Raw genomic sequence first — 23,099 nt, forward strand, 5'->3', positions numbered from 1 at the left:
AGGTAACGACCATTGTGGTTTCCACCAAAGACATATATCTTCTGCTGAATCACCACAACTCCATGTTGCAGTCATCACAAACAACATGTCACTAAATGAACAAAGTTAAAATCGATAGCCAAGAAAATGAAAGTGGACCTTATAGCGTGGTTTGGGGAGCTGGCCAAAGATAGACAGCAGTGTCCACTAATCATAGGTGCTTATGGAGCAGAGTCGTTCCATACTAACTTTGTCCCGCGTATTACCCGGCCGTGATGGCAACAATGATACAGCCAAATAAAAACACAACATTTCTCTCATGCGTCGAATGTAAAAAGTGAGCAGTAAGTTTATAATTAATTTGGCAAATAGAAGAGTGCATATGCCCTGGGGCAATTTTTCCAGTTGCAGCTTGATGGTTTTTAACATGAATTGATGAAAAAATAGAAGACATTGCCAGACTCACCAGCCAGTTATAACAACACATTTATTGACTAAATTTAGGATAAAGAAAAACTTAAAGAACCACAAAGAAATCAAATCTGAATTATGATTTTCTTTGCTCCGATTGACAAACAAATAGATCCTAAAGTCCCTACACCCTCAAAACTAAATGACCACTTGATTAAACACACAAAAAACCAGTAGCGATCATATTCCAAACATTTAGCTAAACACATGCATATCACATTTCTAGTTCGTAACCAAGGTTACTTTTTTACATGTTTAATTTGATTCAAAGCTAATAAAAAGAGGAACACTGAGCTTACCCTGGGTGAGAGGTCAAATCTGATGACATCCGTCCCGACTCCTAACAACAGCATCAAAGAGTGATTCCTGACGGGAGCCTGCACGCACGCAACGTGAAAGGGAATTAGTCTTACACCTATTTCCTAAATGATTTTGGTGGTTGAATTGCCCAACACAAATAATTGGACTAACTAGTTTGCTCTAGTGTATAAGTTATACAGGTGCCAAAGGTTCACACTTAGCCAATAAAAAGACCAAGTATTGGGTTCAACAAAAGAGCAAAGGGACAACCGAAGGCACCTCTGGTCTGGCGCAACGGACTGTCCGGTGCACCAGAGGACTCCAAGTCAAACTCGTCACCTTCGGGAAAATCCAGAGGCGCTCCGCTATAATTCACCGGACTGTCCGGTGTACACCGGACAGTGTCCGGTGCTCCAAGGAAGAGCGGCTCTGGAACTCGCCAGCTTCGGGAATTCGCAACGGCTAGTCCGCTATAATTCACCGGACATGTCCGGTGTACACCGGACTGTCCGGTGTGACATCGAAGCAACGGATACTTCGGCGCCAACGGCTACCTGCAGCGCATTGAATGCGCGCCAGCGCGCGCAGAAGTCAGGCACGCCCATGCTGGCGCACCGGACACTCTACAGTACATGTCCGGTGCGCCACCGGACATCCAGGCGGGCCCAGAAGACAGAGCTCCAACGGTCGGAACCCAACGGCTATGGTGACGTGGCTGGCGCACCGGACATGTCCGGTGTGCACCGGACTGTCCGGTGCACCATACGACAGTCAGCCCCACCAAACGGCTAGTTTGGTGGTTGGGGCTATAAATACCCCCAACCACCCACCATTCATTGCATCCAAGTTTTCACACTTCCAACCACTTACAAGAGCTAGGCATTCAATTCTAGACACACTCAAGAGATCAAATCCTCTCCCAAATTCCACACAAAGCTTTAGTGACTAGTGAGAGAGATTTGCTTGTGTTCTTTTGAGCCCTTGCGCTTGGATTGCTTTCTTCTTTCTTTGATTCTTCATTGCAATCAAACTCACTTGTAATTGAGGCAAGAGACACCAATCTTGTGGTGGTCCTTGTAGGAACTTTGTGTTCCAAGTGATTGAGAAGAGAAAGCTCACTCGGTCCGAGGGATCGTTTGAGAGAGGGAAAGGGTTGAAAGAGACCCGGTCTTTGTGACCACCTCAACGGGGAGTAGGTTTGCGAGAACCAAACCTCGGTAAAACAAATCCGTGTGTCACACTCTTTATTCGCTTGCGATTTGTTTTGCACCCTCTCTCGCGGACTCTATTATATTTCTAACGCTAACCCGGCTTGTAGTTGTGATTATTTTTGAGAATTTCAGTTTCGCCCTATTCACCCCCCCTCTAGGCGACTTTCAATTGGTATCGGAGCCTGATGCTTCATTAGAGCCTAACCGCTCGAAGTGATGTCGGGAGAACACGCCAAGAAGGAGATGGAGACCGGCGACAAGCCCGCTACAAGCCACGGGAAGGCTTCATCGGAAGAGTCCCGCAACAAGGAGAGGAGGAAGGAAAAGAAGAAGGAGAAAAAGACTTCCTCCCACAAGTCGCATCGGAGTGGCGACAAGATAAAGAAGATGAGAAAGGTGGTCTACTACGAGACCGACACCTCATCGCCTTCTACCTCCGGCTCCGACGTGCCCTCCATAACTTCTAAGCGCCATGAGCGCAAGAAGTTTAGTAAGATCCCCTTACATTATCCTCGTACCTCTAGACATACTCCATTACTTTCCGTTCCATTAGGCAAACCGCCAACCTTTGACGGTGAAGATTATGCTAGGTGGAGTGATTTAATGAAATTTCATCTAACCTCACTCCACAAAAGTATATGGAATGTTGTTGAGTTTGGAGCACAGGTACCATCCGTAGGGGATGAGGATTATGATGAGGACGAGGTGGCCCAAATTGAGCACTTCAACTCCCAAGCCACAACAATACTCCTCGCCTCTCTAAGTAGGGAGGAGTACAACAAGGTGCAAGGATTGAAGAACGCCAAGGAAGTTTGGGACGTGCTCAAAACCGCGCACGAGGGTGATGAACTCACCAAGATCACCAAGCGGGAAACGATCGAGGGGGAGCTCGGTCGCTTCCGTCTACACCAAGGGGAGGAGCCACAAGACATGTACAACCGGCTCAAGACCTTGGTAAACCAAGTGCGCAACCTCGGGAGCAAAAAGTGGGATGACCACGAGGTGGTTAAGGTTATTCTAAGATCTCTTATTTTCCTTAACCCTACTCAAGTTCAATTAATTCGTGACAACCTAAGATATACACTAATGACCCCCGAGGAAGTAATCGGGAATTTTGTGAGCTTTGAATTTATGATCAAGGGCTCACGGAAGATCAACGAGCTTGATGGCCCCTCCACGTTCGAAGCTCAACCGGTTGCATTCAAGGCGACGGAGAAAAAGAAGGAGGAGTCTACACCAAGTAGACAACCAATCGACGCCTCCAAGCTCGACAATGAGGAGATGGCGCTTGTCATCAAAAGCTTTCGGCAAATCCTCAAGCAAAGGAGGGGGAAGGATTACAAGCCCCGCTCCAAGAAGGTTTGCTACAAGTGTGGTAAGCCCGGTCACTTTATAGCTAAATGTCCTATTTCTAGTGACAGTGACAGGGGCGATGACAAGAAGGGGAGAAGAAAGGAGAAGAAGAGGTACTACAAGAAGAAGGGCGGTGATGCCCATGTTTGTCGGGAGTGGGACTCCGACGAAAGCTCTAGCGACTCCTCCGACGATGAGGACGCCGCCAACATCGCCGTCACCAAGGGCCTTCTCTTCCCCAACGTCGGCCACAAGTGCCTCATGGAAAAGGACGGAAAAAAGAAGAAGGTTAAATCCAAATCCTCCACTAGATATGAGTCTTCTAGTGATGAAAATGCTAGTGATGAGGAAGATAACTTACGCACTCTTTTTGCCAACCTCAACATGCAACAAAAAAAGAAACTTAATGAATTAATTAGTGCCATTCATGAAAAGGATGATCTCTTGGACACCCAAGAGGACTTCCTTATTAAAGAAAATAAGAAGCATGTTAAGGTCAAAAATGCTTACGCTCTAGAAGTAGAAAAATGTGAAAAACTTTCTAGTGAGCTAAGCTCTTGCCATGAAACTATTGACAACCTTAGAAATGAGAATTCTAATTTGTTAGCTAAGGTTGATTCTATTGCTTGTAATGTTTCAATTCCCAATCCTAGAGATGATAATGATGATTGCTTGCTAGGATTGAAGAACTAAACATTTCTCTTGCTAGCCTTAGGATTGAAAATGAGAAATTAATTGCTAGGGCTAAAGATTTTGATGTTTGCAATGCTACTATTTCCGATCTTAGAACTAAGAATGATATATTGCATGCTAAGGTCATAGAATTAAAATCTTGCAAACCCTCTACATCTGCTGTTGAGCACACTTCTATTTGTACTAGATGTAGAGATGTTGATGTTAATGCTATACATGATCACATGGCTTTAATTAAACAACAAAATGATCATATAGCAAAACTAGATGCTAAAATTGCCGAGCATAACTTGGAAAACGAAAAATTTAAATTTGCTAGAAGTATGCTTTATAGTGGGAGACGCCCTGGCATCAAGGATGGCATTGGCTTCCAACAGGGAGGCAATGTCAAACTTAATGCTCCTCCTAAGAAATTGTCCAACTTTGTTAAGAGCAAGGCTCCCATGCCTCAGGATAACGAGGGTTACATTTTATACCCTGCCGGTTATCCCGAGGACAAAATTAGGAGAATTCATTCTAGGAAGTCTCACTCTGGCCCTAACCATGCTTTCATGTATAAGGGTGAGACTTCTAGCTCTAGGCAACCAACTTGTGCTAAGTTGCCTAAGAAGAAAACTCCTAGTGCAACAAATGAACATAACTTTTCATTTAAAACTTTTGATGCATCTTATGTTTTGACTAACAAATCCGGCAAGATAGTTGCCAACTATGTTGGGAGCAAGCACAAGGGGTCAAAGACTTGTGTTTGGGTACCCAAAGTTCTTGTTTCTAATGCCAAAGGACCCAAAACCATTTGGGTACCTAAAGTCAAGAACTAAACATGTTTTGTAGGTTTATGCATCCGGGGGCTCAAGTTGGATTATCGACAGCGGGTGCACAAACCACATGACAGGGGAGAAGAAGATGTTCTCCTCCTATGAGAAAAACCAAGATCCCCAACGAGCTATTACATTCGGGGATGGAAATCAAGGTTTGGTCAAAGGTCTTGGTAAAATAGCTATATCTCCTGACCATTCCATTTCCAATGTTTTTCTTGTTGACTCTTTAGATTACAATTTGCTTTCCGTTTCTCAATTATGTCAAATGGGCTACAACTGTCTTTTTACTGATGTAGGTGTCACTGTCTTTAGAAGAAGTGATGATTCAATAGCATTTAAGGGAGTGTTAGAGGGTCAGCTATACTTGGTAGATTTTGATAGAGCTGAACTCGACACTTGCTTAATTGCTAAGACTAACATGGGTTGGCTCTGGCATCGCCGACTAGCACATGTTGGGATGAAGAATCTTCATAAGCTTCTAAAGGGAGAGCACATTTTAGGACTAACCAATGTTCATTTTGAGAAAGACAGGGTTTGTAGTGCATGTCAAGCAGGAAAGCAAGTTGGTGCCCATCATCCACACAAGAACATCATGACGACCGACAGGCCGCTTGAGCTACTCCACATGGATCTATTCGGCCCGATTGCTTACATAAGCATCGGCGGGAGTAAGTATTGTCTTGTAATAGTGGATGATTATTCTCGCTTCACTTGGGTATTCTTTTTGCAGGAAAAATCTCAAACCCAAGAGACCTTAAAGGGATTCTTGAGATGGGCTCAAAATGAGTTCGGCTTAAGGATCAAGAAAATTAGAAGCGACAACGGGACGGAGTTCAAGAACTCTCAAATTGAAGGCTTCCTTGAGGAGGAGGGCATCAAGCATGAGTTCTCCTCTCCCTACACGCCACAACAAAATGGTGTAGTGGAGAGGAAGAATCGAACTCTATTGGACATGGCAAGAACCATGCTTGATGAGTACAAGACTTCGGATCGGTTTTGGGCCGAGGCGGTCAACACCGCTTGCTACGCCATCAACCGGTTATATCTTCACCGAATCCTCAAGAAGACATCGTATGAACTCCTAACCGGTAAAAAGCCCAATATTTCATATTTTAGAGTCTTTGGTAGCAAATGCTTTATTCTTGTTAAAAGAGGTAGAAAATCTAAATTTGCTCCTAAGACTGTAGAAGGCTTTTTACTAGGATATGATTCAAACACAAGGGCATATAGAGTCTTTAACAAGTCCTCCGGACAAGTTGAAGTTTCTTGTGACGTTGTGTTTGATGAGACTAACGGCTCTCAAGTAGAGCAAGTTGATCTTGATGAGATAGGTATTGAAGAGGCTCCGTGCATCGCGCTAAGGAACATGTCCATTGGGGATGTGTGTCCTAAGGAATCCAAAGAGTCTCCAAATGCACAAGATCAACCATCCTCCTCCACGCAAGCATCTCCACCGACTCAAAATGAGGATGAGGCTCAAGTTGATGAAGGAGAAGATCAAGCAAATGAGCCACCTCAAGATGACGGCAATGATCAAGGGGGAGATGCAAATGATCAAGACAAGGAGGATGAAGAACAAAGGCCGCCACACCCAAGAGTCCACCAAGCAATTCAACGAGATCACCCCGTCGACACCATCCTCGGCGACATTCATAAGGGGGTAACCACTAGATCTCGTGTTGCACATTTTTGTGAGCATTACTCTTTTGTTTCCTCTATTGAGCCACACAGGGTAGAGGAAGCACTACAAGATTCGGATTGGGTGGTGGCAATGCAAGAGGAGCTCAACAACTTCACAAGGAATGAGGTATGGCATTTAGTTCCACGTCCTAACCAAAATGTTGTAGGAACCAAATGGGTGTTCCGCAACAAGCAAGATGAGCATGGTGTGGTGACAAGGAACAAAGCTCGACTTGTGGCCAAGGGATACTCCCAAGTCGAAGGTTTGGATTTCGGTGAAACCTATGCACCCGTAGCTAGGCTTGAGTCAATTCGTATATTATTGGCCTATGCTACTTACCATGGCTTCAAGCTTTACCAAATGGACGTGAAGAGTGCCTTCCTCAATGGACCAATCAAGGAAGAGGTCTATGTTGAGCAACCTCCCGGCTTTGAAGACAGTGAGTATCCTAACCATGTCTATAAGCTCTCTAAGGCGCTTTATGGGCTCAAGCAAGCCCCAAGAGCATGGTATGAATGCCTTAGAGATTTTCTTATTGCAAATGGATTCAAAGTCGGAAAGGTCGATCCTACTTTATTCACTAAAACTCTTGAAAATGACTTGTTTGTATGCCAAATTTATATTGATGATATTATATTTGGGTCTACTAACGAGTCCACATGTGAAGAATTTAGTAGGATCATGACACAAAAATTCGAGATGTCAATGATGGGGGAGTTGAAGTACTTCTTAGGATTTCAAGTGAAGCAACTCCAAGAGGGCACCTTCCTAAGCCAAACAAAGTATACTCAAGATGTTCTAAACAAGTTTGGGATGAAGGATGCCAAACCCATCAAGACACCCATGGGAACCAATGGGCATCTCGACCTCGACGAAGGAGGTAAATCCGTCGATCAAAAGGTATACCGGTCGATGATAGGATCTTTACTCTATCTTTGTGCATCTCGACCGGATATTATGCTTTCCGTATGCATGTGTGCAAGATTCCAAGCCGACCCTAAGGAAGCTCACCTTACGGCCGTAAAACGAATCTTGAGATATTTGGTTTATACTCCTAAGTTTGGGCTTTGGTATCCTAGGGGATCCACTTTTGATTTAATTGGTTATTCGGATGCCGATTGGGCGGGGTGTAAAATCAATAGAAAGAGCACATCGGGGACTTGCCAGTTCTTGGGAAGATCCTTGGTGTCTTGGGCTTCAAAGAAGCAAAATTCAGTGGCTCTTTCTACCGCCGAAGCCGAGTACATTGCCGCAGGCCATTGTTGCGCGCAACTACTTTGGATGAGGCAAACCCTTAGGGACTATGGTTACAAGTTAACCAAAGTTCCTCTTCTATGTGATAATGAGAGTGCAATCCGCATGGCGGATAATCCCGTTGAGCATAGCCGCACTAAACACATAGCCATTCGGTATCACTTTTTAAGGGATCACCAACAAAAGGGAGATATCGAGATTTCATACATTAATACTAAAGATCAATTAGCCGATATCTTTACCAAGCCACTTGATGAACAAACTTAGGCATGAGCTAAATATTCTTGATTCTAGAAACTTCTTTTGTTGATTTGCACACATAGCTCATTTATATTCCTTTGATCATGTCTCTCTCATATGCTATGACTAATGTGTTTTCAAGTAAATTTCAAACCAAGTCATAGGTATATTGAAAGGAAATTGGAGTCTTCGGCGAAGACAAAGGCTTCCACTCCGTCACTCATCCTTCGCTGTTGCTCCGAGCATCTCTTCATCTTTTGGGGGAGAATCCAAAGCAAAAGGACTCCATCTTCGGCATAATCTTCACTCATTTGTTTATGACCAAAGAGGAAGAGAGTAATTTTAGGGCTCTAATAATTCCGTTTTTGGCGATTCATGCCAAAGGGGGAGAGAGTATGAGCCCAAAGCAAAAGGACCACACCACCACCAATTTCTAAAATTTTAGTTTTTCAAAGAGTATTTTCAAATTGGTATGTTACATGTGATATAATTTCAAATTGGTATAACCTCTTCAAAATTAATATCAAAACCCTCTTGAACACTAAGAGGAGGATTTCATTAAGGGGGAGTTTTGTTTAGTCAAAGGAAAAGCATTTGAAACAGGGGGAGAAAATTTCAAATCTTGAAGATGCTTTGCAAAATCTTATTCATTTACCTTTGACTATTTGCAAACGAACTTTGAAAAGGATTTACAAAAGAATTTGCAAAAACAAAACATGTGGTGCAAGCGTGGTCCAAAATGTTAAAAAATGAAGAAACAATCCATGCATATCTTATAAATATTCATATTGGCTCAATTCCAAGCAACCTTTGCACTTACATTATGCAAACTAGTTCAATTATGCACATCTATATTTGCTTTGGTTTGTGTTGGCATCAATCACCAAAAAGGGGGAGATTGAAAGGGAATTAGGCTTACACCTATTTCCTAAATGATTTTGGTGGTTGAATTGCCCAACACAAATAATTGGACTAACTAGTTTGCTCTAGTGTATAAGTTATACAGGTGCCAAAGGTTCACACTTAGCCAATAAAAAGACCAAGTATTGGGTTCAACAAAAGAGCAAAGGGATAACCGAAGGCACCTCTGGTCTGGCGCACTGGACTGTCCGGTGTGCCACGGGACAGTGTCCGGTGCACCACCGGACAGTGTCCGGTGCACCAGAGGACTCCAAGTCAAACTCGTCACCTTCGGGAAAATCTAGAGGCGCTCCGCTATAATTCATCGGACTGTCCGGTGTACAACAGCTACCTGCAGCGCATTGAATGCGCGCCAGCGCGCGCAAAAGTCAGGCACGCCCATGCTGGCGCACCGGACACTCTACAGTACATGTCCGGTGCGCCACCGGACATCCAGGCGGGCCCAAAAGACAGAGCTCCAACGGTCGGAACCCAACGGCTTTGGTGACGTGGCTGGCGCACCGGACATGTCTGGTGTGCACCGGACTGTCCGGTGCTCCATACGACAGTCAGCCCCACCAAACGGCTAGTTTGGTGGTTGGGGCTATAAATACCCCCAACCACCCACCATTCATTGCATCCAAGTTTTCACACTTCCAACCACTTACAAGAGCTAGGCATTCAATTCTAGACACACTCAAGAGATCAAATCCTCTCCCAAATTCCACACAAAGCTTTAGTGACTAGTGAGAGAGATTTGCTTGTGTTCTTTCGAGCTCTTGCGCTTGGATTGCTTTCTTCTTTCTTTGATTCTTCATTGCAATCAAACTCACTTGTGATTGAGGCAAGAGACACCAATCTTGTGGTGGTCCTTGTAGGAACTTTGTGTTCCAAGTGATTGAGAAGAGAAAGCTCACTCGGTCCGAGGGATCGTTTGAGAGAGGGAAAGGGTTGAAAGAGACCCGGTCTTTGTGACCACCTCAACGGGGAGTAGGTTTGCGAGAACCGAACCTCGGTAAAACAAATCCACATGTCACACTCTTTATTCGCTTGCGATTTGTTTTGCACCCTCTCTCGCGGACTCTATTATATTTCTAACGCTAACCCGATTGTAGTTGTGATTATTTTTGAGAATTTCAGTTTCGCCCTATTCACCCCCCCTCTAGGCGACTTTCACAACGCCAAATCAAATCAAGCACAATTTTCGTTGTGATGAAGAAACAAAACATAAGTGAAGCCACATACATTGCATGGTGGCCTGTACCGCTAGAGCGTGAGTCGCCACCTGACTCCGTCGATGGTGGGGCATGTCCAGGAAGAGGGGGAGGAGTTGGTAGAGCAGGACCTCCCTCCAGCGGGACAGGGAGCAGTGGGCCCGCTTGGCAGGGTGATGCTGGTGGGAAGAGGACGGAGGGGAGGAAGGGAAGGTACGAGATTGTCGCCGAATATGGAGGAGGACCATTTGGCGCTCTTAGATCCCATTGTGGTGGCATTGCTACTCCAAGATTCTATCACGCCGGGGGAAGAGCGAGGTTGCATATGGGTGGGGGATGTCGATCGCCGAGGGGTCAACGCTGTCGAGGGGATCCATGTCCAGGAAGATGGGGAGGAGGTGGCACAGAAGAACCTCCCTCTAGCGTTGTCGGCGTTTTGAGACCGGGGGGTCCCTCGGGCCGACGAGTGAGTGTCGTCGCATGCCCCAGCCCAGATGGGTCGAGCGCGAGGGTGAGCGCGAAGGGGGAAGGAGCGAGGCGGCCGGAGACCGGCGTGAGAGAGGTGGGAATCCCGCGGCCTTCGTGTTCGTCCCGCGCCCAGGTCGGGTGCGCTTGCAGTAGGGGGTTACAAGCGTCCACGTGGGAGAGGGAAGCGAGCGGCCCCAAGAGAGCGCCTGTCTCGTCCTCGTCCCCGCGCGGCCAACCCTCTCTAAGAGGGCCCTGGTCCTTCCTTTTATAGGCGTAAGGAGAGGATCCAGGTGTACAATGGGGGTGTAGCAGGGTGCTACGTGTCTAGCGGGGGAGAGCTAGCGCCCTAAGTACATGCCGATGTGGCAGCTGGAGAGATTTTGGCACCCAGCTGGTGTGATGTCGTGGCCGTCGGAGGAGCGACGGAGCCTGGCGGAGGGACAGCTGTCGGGGCGGTTGGGTCCTTGCTGACGTCCTCTTGCTTCCGTAAGGGGGCTGAGAGCCGCCGTCGTCACAGAGCATGCGGGGCGCCATCATTGCATTATCTGGCGGAGCTAGCCAGATGGGACACCGGTCTTGTTCCCTGCGGCCCGAGTCAGCTCGGGGTAGGGTGATGATGGCGCCTCATGTTGACGTGGCTGGCCTGCGCCCTAGGTGGGGCGATGTGGAGGCTCCTCCGAAGCCGAGGTCGAGTCTGTCTTCCATGGCCGAGGCCGAGTCAGAGCCCCTGGGTCGGGCGAGGCGGAGGTCGTCGGCAGAGGTCAGGGCGGAGTCCGAGCCCTGGAGTCGGGCGAAGCGGAGTTCGTCGTCTTCCGGGACTTAGCCCGAGTCCGAGCCCTGGGTCGGGCGGAGCGGAGTTCGCCGTCTTCCGGGACTTAGCCCGAGTCTGAGCCCTGGGTCGGGCGGAGCGGAGTTCGCCGTCTTCCGGGACTTAGCCCGAGTCCGAGCCCTGGGTCGGGCGGAGCGGAGTTCGCCGTCTTCCGGGACTTAGCCCGAGTCCGAGCCCTGGGTCGGGCGGAGCGGAGTTCGCCGTCTTCCGGGACTTAGCCCGAGTCCGAGCCCTAAGTCGGGCGGAGCGGAGTTCGCCATCTTCCGGGACTTAGCCCGAGTCCGAGCCCTGGGTCGGGCGGAGCGGAGTTCGCCGTCTTCCGGGACTTAGCCCGAGTCCGAGCCCTGGGTCGGGCGGGGCGGAGTTTCCTGTGGTGCCTTTGGCAGGGCCTGACTGCCTGTCAGTCTCACTCTACCAAGTGACACTGCAGTCGGAGTGGCGCAGGCGGCGCTGTCCTTCTGTCAGGCCGGTTAGTGGAGGGGCGAAGTGACAGCGGTCACTTCGGCTCTGCCGGGGGGCGTGCGTCAGGATAAAGGTGTCAGGCCACCTTTGCGTTAAATGCTCCTGCGATTCGGTCGGTTGGTGCGGCGATCTAGTCAGGGTTGCTTCTTAGCGAAGGCAGGGCCTCGGGCGAGCCGGAGATATGTCCGCCGTTGGAGGGGGGCCTCGGGCGAGACGGAAATCCTCCGGGGTCGGCTGCCCTTGTCCGAGGCTAGGCTCGGGCGAGGCATGATCGAGTCACTCGAATGGACTGATCCCTGACTTAATCGCACCCATCAGGCCTTTGCAGCTTTATGCTGATGGGGGTTACCAGCTGAGAATTAGGAGTCTTGAGGGTACCCCTAATTATGGTCCCCGACAGTAGCCCCCGAGCCTCGAAGGGAGTGTTAGCACTCGCTTGGAGGCTTTCGTCGCACTTTTTTGCAAGGGGACCAGCCTTTCTCGGTTGCATTTTGTTCCGGTGGGTGCGCGCGAGCGCACCCGCCGGGTGTAGCCCCCGAGGCCTCGGAGGAGTGGTTTCACTCCTTCGAGGTCTTAATGCCTCGCGTAATGCCTCGGCTGGTCTGGTTGTTCCCTCATGCGAACTGGCCGTAGTCCGGGTGTACGGTCGGGGCCCAAGTTCTCGGGCTGGTATGTTGACGCTGTCAACGGTTCTGCCGGAGCCGGGTTTGCGAGAGCAGCCCCCGAGCCTCTGCACAGGGCGAGAGGGCGATCAGGGACAGACTCGGCTTTTTTACATACGCCCCTGCATCACCTTTCCACAAGGAGGAGGGGGGAAAGCGCCATGTTGCCCTCGATGGGCGCCGAACATGGTGTCTCCGGTGAGCTACAAGCGGGTAATCCGAGTGGACGTCTGTGCCCCGTTCGTTAGGGGTCGGCTAGGGGCCCAGAGGCACGCCCAAAAGTACCTGCGGGTGATCTGCCGGACCCGGTCCCCTGGCGACGGGGTCCGAGGGCTCGATGCCTCCCTCTGATGGGATTCCGTTACAAGATCGCTCCCGCTGGTCTCGGAAATGTCCTAGGGTATCTCGGGAGCGCAGCCCGAGCCTTGGTTATGTATCGAACGTACCCCTGGTCATCCCTCGCTCGGCGTCTGAGGCGGCTGTGAACCCTTCGGGGGCCAGCCTTCGAACCCCTGATCAGTAATGGGCGCGGAGCCCGAGTAGCCTGAGGCGGCCGTGGAACCCTTCGGGGGGCCGGCCTTCGAACCTCTGACCAGTAGTGGGTGTAGGGCCCACGCGATCTGAGGCGGCTGTTGAACCCTTCGGGGGCCAGCCTTTGAACCTCTGATCAGTAAGGAGGCTCGGAGCCTGGTTCCTTCACGGGGAAGGAACCTTTTCGGGGTATCCCCCTTTCCCGGTCCCTGTTGCAAGAGATAGAGAAAGAGGAAAAAAGGAAAAGGATACGAAATCGAACGACGCAGCGTACCTTTTTTGGCGCGGTTATTACGGCGAAGGCGAAGCGTCGCCCGCTTCTCCCGCCAAAGGCGCCGCCTGTCCCGCCGTGGAGTTAATGCGACGGGGCGAGTGGTTGGCGGGGCGGCCGTTGCGCGTGCGCGGGCCGTTCGAGGAACGGCTGTTTCGCTTCGCGTTTTTTGAATCCCGCATCCGGTCCTGGCGGAACGTTGGAAACGGTCTCGCCTTGGTCTTTATATACCTGGGAGAGGGTCTGGTGACGGTTCTTTGCTCCGCTTCCTGCCTCCCTCTTAGGTTTTCGCAACCCGAGAGACTTTAGCCAGAGAAGAGAAAACCGCCCTTCCTGCCCCTTGCGCCGCCATCCCTTCCGCTTGGTGATGGCTGACCGGGTGACCATCATCTCGCCGCGCGATCCATGGCCCTTTTCCACGGTGACGGCGAGCGATCTGGAGGATCTGGTCGGCGAGGGTCTGCTTCGCCCTCTCACCGATGAGCAGCGACCGGAATGGATTCCTCCCGTGGGCGGAGCCGCTCCATCCCCACCGCCGGGGTGCATCGTGAGCTTCGTCTCCTTCCACGAGCGGGGATTCGGTGTGCCGGCGGGCCGCTTTATGCGGGCGATCCTGTACCACTATGGGGTGGAGTTGCACAACCTCACCCCCAACTCCATCTCGCAGGCCGCTATCTTCGTAGCGGTGTGCGAGGGGTATTTGGGGATCGCCCCCCCATTGGGATTTGTGGACCCATCTCTTTTTCGCGGAGCTTTTTGCCTCGCCGACGGGGGAGAGGAAAGTCCGCGCAGCGGTGCAGGCCGGCGGCTGCACCCTCCTGCTGAGGCAGTCGCGGGCGTCGCAGTATATTCCTGCCATCCTCGCGTCCTCGAACAAGGGGTGGCAGCGCCGGTGGTTCTACCTCCGGAACGACGGCGAGTTGCTCCCGCCGTTCTCCCAGTGAGTAGTCACCACCGCCACCGATGCTTGGCGCCACGGGACCCCGCACGAAAGACAGAAGAACCTCGAACCTCTTCTCCAGGCCTTGGAGGCATTGCGGAAGGGGGGACTCACCGCTGCGGGAGTGATTGCCGCCATCCACCGTCGGAGGGTGCTTCCCTTGGCGGAGCGACGGCTGTCGCTTTGGGAGATGACCCCGGAGGCCGACTGGGAGGGCTCGCGGATGTCCCCTGATCCTCTTCCCTTCGACGCCCTCCAATGGCGGGTGTCCGTCGCGTTGGGGAAGCCGGACCCTCACGCTTTCTCCCAGCTTTTGATGCGCCCCGACCGAGGGTGCGTGACTCCGGTGAGTGTTCGCTCCTTCCTTCTTCATACATTGGGTTGCTCCTGGTTCTTACGATCGGGGTTTTTTTCCCCTTCTTCAGGAGGTGGGGTGGCACAAGCCTTCCCTGCCACGGGTCCCGCAAGATGCGGTGGACCGAGCAGCGCGACGGGTCGCCGCGGAGGAGAAGAAAAGGAAGAAGGACGCGGAGAAGGCCCGGGCCCGTGAGCGGAGGCGGGCTCGAGACGCCTTGGAAAAGCTCCATCGCCAGCAGGAGAGGGAGGGACTCCCGAGGGAGCCGTCGCCGGAAACGCCCGACGACGACAACGATGATGATGATGATGACGAGGAGGACGACATGGCCGCCCGTCTTGGCCTTAGCCCCGGCTTGGGGTCTGGCCAGGAGCCGTCAAGCCAGCCCTCGAGCGGGCTGACGCCGTCAGTCCCCGGAGTCGGGGCGTCGGGGCCCCGGCCCGAGGTGCGGGGGCAACCCGAGAGGGCACCTGACCCCTCGGCTGGAGGAGCTGAGGTGACTCCGGGGGGCCAGGCCAGGGCGTCTGCTCCCCGAGAGCCGCCGCTCGCGCCGGCAGCGCAGGGAGGTGACTCTCCAGTCACCGTGACAGTGCCTGGGCAATCTGCTCCCCGGGCGTCCAAAGCAAGGGTGGTGCCGAAGTTGCCGGCGAAGCGAACCTCGGCGGCTGTTCCGGGAGCCGGGATCCAAGAGACTTCCCCCTAGGCACGGTGGATCATGGCCCGGAGCGGGTAAGTATCTCGGAATGTCTTCGTCCCGGCTTTCCATTCATATGTCCCGGCCATGATTTTTTCCTTTTCCCTCAGCAAGCGAAGCCATGGCCTGACCGACCTGGCACCCCGGAAGGCCCTTAAGACGACGTCGGCCTGTGCGGCCAGCGCCGCTCCAGGCCGTGCCGTTCAGCCGACCCTCTCGCAAGGCGTTCCACTGCAGGGGGCTCGGGCGGCACCTGTCGCCGTGGAGCAGGTTCCCGAGGCTGGCTCTTCTGCCGAGGTGGCCATCGTGATAGGGGAGGCGGCTGACGCTGACGTGGTCCCGAGCCCACCGGATGTGCCGGCCATGCCGGCGCCTGCCGCTACCGAAGTCGCCGCCGCCCCAGTCGGAGAGCGACCGGTTGCTGCCGGCGTCGAGACGGCTGATGCGTCGGCGCCTGGTGCCTCGGAAGAGGTGGGCGTGGAGGCGCGATCCGTCCCGCCGGGCGGCAGCCTCATCGCTGTGCGGCGGAGCCCCGAGGTCCGGCGCTAGTTGCTCCGGTTCCGGACCCGCGAGGCCTCGGACCCCGTCTTCATTCTCGACGATGAACGGGAGGACCAGTCCTGGGATGAGCTCCGCGAGTGTGCTGAAGCAACGGTGGGGTCGCTCCGGTCGTCGCTGGAGGTTTTCTGCAGGGACGTCCCCAAAATCCTCCAGGTAACGGTTTCATGCATACCTTTTCTTTTCTGAGACCGAGGCGTTCTTCGTGACACCCCGTTTCCTTCCCCCAGGATCTGACAGGTCGGAGCGCCGCCAAGTCGTCGTTCATCCGCCGCGAGGTCGATGTCTGGGGCTCGCTGCGATCCCTGAGGACCTCGCTCGCCGGGGCTACTGCGCGCCTTTCTTAGCAGGGTGCCGAGGTAGCGGACCTCCAGTTGCTTTGCACTGACCTGAGAGCCGAGGCGGCAGCGGCGCGCACGGAGGCGGCCGCGGCGCGCGCAGAGGCGCAACGGCAGCGGTCGGAGTTCGTCCAGGTCGTCGAGGAGCGGGACGAATCTCGGGGCCGGGCTGCCGAGGCCAAAAGCCGGGCCGAAACCCTCGCAGCCGACTTAGCCGCAGCCCAGGTCGCGGCCTCAGAGCAGCGTGCCCGAGCCGGAGGTACGCCTTGGCCATCCTTGGTTCTTGTTCTTGTTTGTTTCCTCTGCTTGTGTTTGAGATCTTTCTTCTGGCTGTTCGCAGAGCTCGAGTCCGCCCTTGATGAGTCCGCCAAGGCGCTTGCCGAGGCGCTTGCCGGGGCTGCCGAGCAGAGGGAGGCCGACCTCGCGGCCATGTCCAAAGCTGTCTCGGACGTTTATCAGATCCTTGGCTCCGGCGACGTCCCCTCAGGAAGCTCCCCTCAAAGCCGCCTTCAAGCCTTGGGTGATCACGCGCGCGGCAGACTCCGCGAGGCGCTACACCACGGCGTCAGGCGGGCCTTCGCCGTGCTCGCTTCCCACTACGTTGTGGACCTGGAGCGGGTTAGTGAGGGGTATTGTCTTCCTGACGAAGACGAAGCTGCCCTGGCAGAAGTCCAGCGGCTCGACGCGGTCGCCGCGGGTCCGAGCGCAGTGCTGGCGACCACCTTTGAGGCGGAGATCCTCCCCCCTGCGCCGTCGCCGGAAGCCGAGATGGACCTTACCGAAGGCGGGGACGGAGCTGAAGGCGCGGCTCCTTCCCAAGGCGACGCCTAACTCTGTTGGAACAGTTTCTGTTGGATGCGCGTGTGTCTTCCTGCGGCCGCTGAGGCCTGAACACTTTGTTTTCATTGCATGAAGTCGTACTCCTCTTCCTTTTATTTTGCGTGTCCGGCTTTGCATGCACCCATGTTCGCTCCTTGGGGCCCTGCTTCTGACATAGCCGGGAGAACGCAAAAGCCTTTTTGATCGAAAATTTTGGATGTGGAGAGGTACACCCAATCTTGACGCAGAGGGGTTCCCCCTTTTTAGCCCCCGAGGGAGGGTCGGGCTCTGCCGAGGCGAGGTCGACCCTTCCTTGACGACAGAGACTTGTGTGGGAGCGAGGTATACGAACAGCTTGAAAACATCTTAAGGGTAGAAGCGACGTAGCTGTCGGATGTTCCAAGCGTTGCCGTAGACCTCGCCTTGACCGTCGGCCAGCTTGTACGTTCCGGGCTCCAGAACGTCGGCGATGACAAGCGGCCTTTCCCGGGGGTGCGTGTAGCCCCCGGGTGCCCCCAGCAAGGGCTAGGGGTGCTGTGCAATGGTCGGGATCTTCTCCGGGTTGGCCTCGATGCCCCGCTTGGAGATGATGAACCCCACGACCATGCCCTGGGGCACCCCGAGGACCCACCTTTCAGGGTTGAGCTTGACGCTTTTCGCTTCTTTTAGCTTGTGGATCTCCTCGCCTATCGCTCTGCGCTTCTCTTTGTTGAATCGGCGCGGAGGCTATTCGATGGGTCGGGCTCCGGCCCGAATATCCAGCGAGTGCTCGGCGACATCCCTCGGTATGCCGGGCATGTTCGAGGGACTCCACGCGAAGACGTCGGCGTTCGCGCGGAGAAAGTCGACGAGCACTGCTTCCTATTTGGGGTCGAGCCCGGAACCGATCCGGATCTGCTTGGAGGCGTCGCCACTAGGGTCGAGGGGGACGGCCTTAACCGTCTCCACTGACTCGAAGTTGCCGGCATGACGCTTCATGTCTGGCACCTCTTTGGAGAGGCTTTCCAGGTCGGCGATGAGGGCCTCGGACTCGGCGAGGGCCTCGGCGTACTCCACGCACTTCACGTCGCATTCGAACGCGTGCTTGTACGTGGGGCCGACGGTGATGACCCCGTTGGGGCCCGACATCTTGAGCTTCAGGTAGGTGTAGTTGGGGACGGCCATAAACTTCGCGTAGCATGGCCTCCCCAGTACCGCGTGGTAGGTTCCTCGGAACCCGACCACCTCGAACGTCAGAGTCTCCCTTCGGAAGTTGGAGGGCGTTCCGAAGCAGACGGGAAGGTCGAGTTGTCCGAGGGGCTGGACGGGCTTCCCAGGAATGATCCCGTGGAAGGGCGCAGCGCCTGCTCGGACGGAGGACAGATCGACGCGCAGGAGCCCGAGGGTCTCGGCGTAGATGATGTTGAGGCTGCTGCCTCCGTCCATAAGGACCTTGGTGAGCCTGACGTCGCCGACGACGGGGTCGACGACGAGCGGGTATTTCCCCGGGCTCGGCACGTGGCCGGGGTGGTCAGCTTGGTCAAAGTTGATGGGCTTGTCGGACCAGTCTAGGTAGACTGGCGCCGCCACCTTCACCGAGCAGACCTCCCGGCGCTCTTGCTTGTGATGCCGAGCCGAGGCATTCGCCGCATGCCCACCGTAGATCATGACGCAGTCGCGGACCTCGGGGAACTCTCCTGCTTGGTGATCTTCCTTCTTGTCGTCGTCGCGGGCCCTGCCACCCTCCGCGGGTGGCCCGGCCCTGTGGAAGTGGCGCCGAAGCATGACGCACTCCTCAAGGGTGTGCTTGACGGGCCCCTGGTGATAGGGGCATGGCTCCTTGAGCATCTTGTCGAAGAGGTTGGCACCTCCAGGGGGCTTCCGAGGGTTCTTGTACTCGGCGGCGGCGACAAGGTCCGCGTCAGCGGCGTCGCGTTTTGCTTGCGACTTCTTCTTGCCTTTCTTCTTGGCGCCGCGCTGAGTAGACGCCTCGGGAGCATCTTCCGATGGGCGGCCCTGGGGCTGCTTGTCCTTTCGGAAGATAGCCTCGACCGCCTCCTGGCCAGATGCGAACTTGGTGGCGATGTCCATCAGCTCGCTCGCCCTGGTGGGGGTCTTGCGACCCAACTTGCTTACCAGGTCGTGGCAGGTGGTGCCGTCAAGGAACGCGCCGATGACATCCGAGTCGGTGATGTTGGGCAGCTCGGTGCGCTGCTTGGAGAATCGTCGGATGTAGTCCCGGAGAGACTCTCCCGGATGCTGCCGGCAGCTCCGGAGGTCCCAGGAATTCCCGGGGCGCACGTACGTGCCCTGGAAATTGCCGGCGAAAGCTTGGACCAGGTCGTCCCAGTTGGAGATCTGCCCCGGAGGCAGGTGCTCCAACCAGGCGCGAGCGGTGTCGGAGAGGAACAGGGGGAGGTTGCGGATGATGAGGTTGTCGTCGTCCGTTCCACCCAGCTGGCAGGCCAGGCGGTAGTCTGCGAGCCACAGTTCCGGTCTCGTCTCCCCCGAGTACTTTGTGATAGTAGTCGGGGGTCAGAACTGGGTCGGAAACGGTGCCCGTCGGATGGCCCGGCTGAAGGCCTGCGGACGGGGTGGTTCGGGCGAGGGACTCCGATCCTCCCCGCTGTCGTAGCGTCCCCCACGCCTGGGGTGGTAACCTCGGCGCACCCTCTCGTCGAGGTGGGCCCGACGGTCGCGATGATGGTGCTCGTTGCCGAGGCGGCCCGGGGCCGCAGGCGCGGTGTTGCGCGTGCGCCCGGTGTAGACCGAGGCTTCCCGCATGAATCGGGAAGTCGCGGCATGAGGTTCCGAGGGGTATCCCTGCCTTCTGGAGGAAGAGCTCTCGGCCCGTCGGACCACGGCGCCTTCCAGGAGATTCTTGAGCTCCCCCTGGATTCACCGACCCTCGGTGGTTGATGGCTCCGGCATCGCGCGGAGAAGCATCGCTGCTGCAGCCAGGTTCTGACCGACCCCACTGGATGCGGGTGGCGGCCTGACCCTGACGTCATCGGCGACGCGGTGCTGGAAACCCTGGGGCAGGTGACGTATTTCTCCGGCCGGGGGCTGGCCCGCCCATGCCTGCCCGACGTCCCGGCGGATCGGTTCAAGCACTCCGGCTCCCTCGTCGAGCCTGGCCTGCGCCCCGCGGACTTACTCGAGCTGTGGGTCGTGACCCCCCACCGGAACGGGGACCACAGCTAGCTGCCGTGGGATGTCAGTGCGAGGCTCCGGCCTAGGGAGATCACCGTCCTCCGGCATGCCGAGATGATTGCCTTCGGAGGGACCCTCTAGATCGACGTGGAAACATTCGCGGCTTGGGCCGCAGTCCTCGTCGTCGAGGTTGCGGCTACCGTCGGAACAGTCGGAGAGGCAGTAGTCACATGCGGTCACGAAGTCCCGCGTGGCACTGGGGTTGCCAAGTCCAGAGAAATCCCAACAGATGCTGGGGTCGTCATCTTCCTCGGACCCAGAGGGTCCATAGGTCGAGACGTCCGTCAGCCGATCCCAAGGCGACCGCATGCGAAACCCCAGAGGGTTTGAACTCTCCTCTACGAGAGCGCCCGCCAAAGCAAGGTCGCTAGGCGGGTTGAGGCTGAGTCCAAATGACGTAGGATGGGAATCGGTCCGTACCTTTCGGTCGACGAGCGGCGACATAGTCACGTCGGGGACTGATTGCACCGTCGTCTCAGGTACGAGGGTGACGCCCAGCAAGCTTTCCGCGAGCGTGCTGGCGTCGTCCGCTTGCTCGGGATTGGCGTGTCGCGGGGAGATGGCGCTCGCCTTCGTCTCAAACGCGAGGTCGATGCCCGACGCACCCCTCGTTGGGGCGCTGGGGCCATCGACTCGCTCGACAGCCGACGAGGCGCGGCCTCCTGCTTGGCCTTGGTTGCCCCGCCTCCTCCTCCGTTGGCTGGGGAGAGGACGGGGCGAGCTCGAATGTTGTTCTTCCACCACGCGGGGAAGACGTCGTCGATTCCGCCGCCGGCGGGCGGGCTGTCGGCCGCCATTGTCGTTGTCACGCGGCGGTGGAAGGAGTATCATGTCGTAGCTGCCGTCGAAGGACATGAACTCAAGGCTCCCGAAACGGAGCACCGTCCTGGGTCGGAGAGGTTGCTGGAGACTGCCCATCTGGAGCTTGATGGGAAGCTGTTCGTCAACACGCAGCAGGCCCCTACCTGGCGTGCCAACTTTCGGCGTTTCGAGACCGGGGGGTCCCTCGGGCCGACGAGTGAGTGTCGCCGCGTGCCCCAGCCCAGATGGGTCGAGCGCGAGGGTGAGCGCGAAGGGGGGAAGGAGCGAGGCGGCCGGAGACCGGCATGAGAGAGGTGGGAATCCCGCGGCCTTCGTGTTCGTCCCGCGCCCAGGTCGGGTGCGCTTGCAGTAGGGGGTTACAAGCGTCCACGCGGGAGAGGGAAGCGAGCGGCCCCAAGAGAGCGCCTGTCTCGTCCTCGTCCCCGCGCGGCCAACCCTCTCTAAAAGGGCCCTGGTCCTTCCTTTTATAGGCGTAAGGAGAGGATCCAGGTGTACAATGGGGGTGTAGCAGGGTGCTACGTGTCTAGCGGGGGAGAGCTAGCGCCCTAAGTACATGCCGATGTGGCAGCCGGAGAGATTTTGGCACCCAGCTGGTGTGATGTCGTGGCCGTTGGAGGAGCGACGGAGCCTGACAGAGGGACAGCTGTCGGGGCGGTTGGGTCCTTGCTGACGTCCTCTTGCTTCCGTAAGGGGGCTGAGAGCCGCCGTCGTCACAGAGCATGCAGGGCGCCATCATTGCCTTATCTGGCGGAACTAGCTAGATGGGACACCGGTCTTGTTCCCTGCGACCCGAGTCAGCTCGGGGTAGGGTGATGATGGCGCCTCCTGTTGACGTGGCTGGCCTGCGCCCTAGGTGGGGCGATGTGGAGGCTCCTCCAAAGCCGAGGTCGAGTCTGTCTTCCATGGCCGAGGCCGAGTCAGAGCCCCTGGGTCGGGCGAGGCGGAGGTCGTCGGCAGGGGCCAGGGCGGAGTCTGAGCCCTGGGGTCGGGCGAAGCAGAGTTCGTCGTCTTCCGGGACTTAGCCTGAGTCCGAGCCCTGGGTCGGGCGGAGCGGAGTTCGCCGTCTTCCGGGACTTAGCCCGAGTCCGAGCCCTGGGTCGGGCGGAGCGGAGTTCGCCGTCTTCCGGGACTTAGCCCGAGTCCGAGCCCTGGGTCGGGCGGAGCGGAGTTCGCCGTCTTCCGGGACTTAGCCCGAGTCCGAGCCCTGGGTCGGGCGGGGTGGAGTTTCCTGTGGTGCCTTTGGCGGGGCCTGACTGCCTGTCAGTCTCACTCTGCCAAGTGACACTGCAGTCGGAGTGGCGCAGGCGGCGCTGTCCTTCTGTCAGGCCGGTTAGTGGAGCGGCGAAGTGACGGCGGTCACTTCGGCTCTGCCGGGGGGCGTGCATCAGGATAAAGGTGTCAGGCCACCTTTGCGTTAAATGCTCCTGCGATTCGGTTGGTTGGTGCGGCGATCTAGTCAGGGTTGCTTCTTAGCGAAGGCAGGGCCTCGGGCGAGCCGGAGATATGTCCGCCGTTGGAGGGGGGCCTCGGGCGAGACGGAAATCCTCCGGGGTCGGCTGCCCTTGTCCGAGGCTAGGATCGGGCGAGGCATGATCGAGTCACTCGAATGGACTGATCCCTGACTTAATCGCACCCATCAGGCCTTTGCAGCTTTATGCTGATGGGGGTTACCAGCTGAGAATTAGGAGTCTTGAGGGTACCCCTAATTATGGTCCCCGACAAGCGTGACAGGAGCAGCATGCCCGCTTGGTCGGGTGATGGTGGTGGGAAGGGTACGGAGGGGATGAAGGGGAACGTACGAGCTCGTCGCTGAAGATGGAGGACCGCTTGCCTCCTCCCAGATCCCATCATGGTGGCCTTGCTGCTCCCTAATCCCATCACACAGTGGGGTGCAGATGGGTGATCCCATCGCGGTGGCACGTAGTGGGGTTGAGCAGGAGGCGAGGCCACGACGGAGGTCACGACGTGCATGGCGGGGGCAGGGGGCGTCGGGCGGGGCATGGCCTCGCCCGTGGAGGTCACGGCGTGCATCGTGGGTGAGATC

Source organism: Zea mays, chromosome 8 (genome assembly GCF_902167145.1).
Source record: "Zea mays cultivar B73 chromosome 8, Zm-B73-REFERENCE-NAM-5.0, whole genome shotgun sequence".
In the NCBI taxonomy this organism is placed as follows: Eukaryota; Viridiplantae; Streptophyta; class Magnoliopsida; order Poales; family Poaceae; genus Zea; species Zea mays.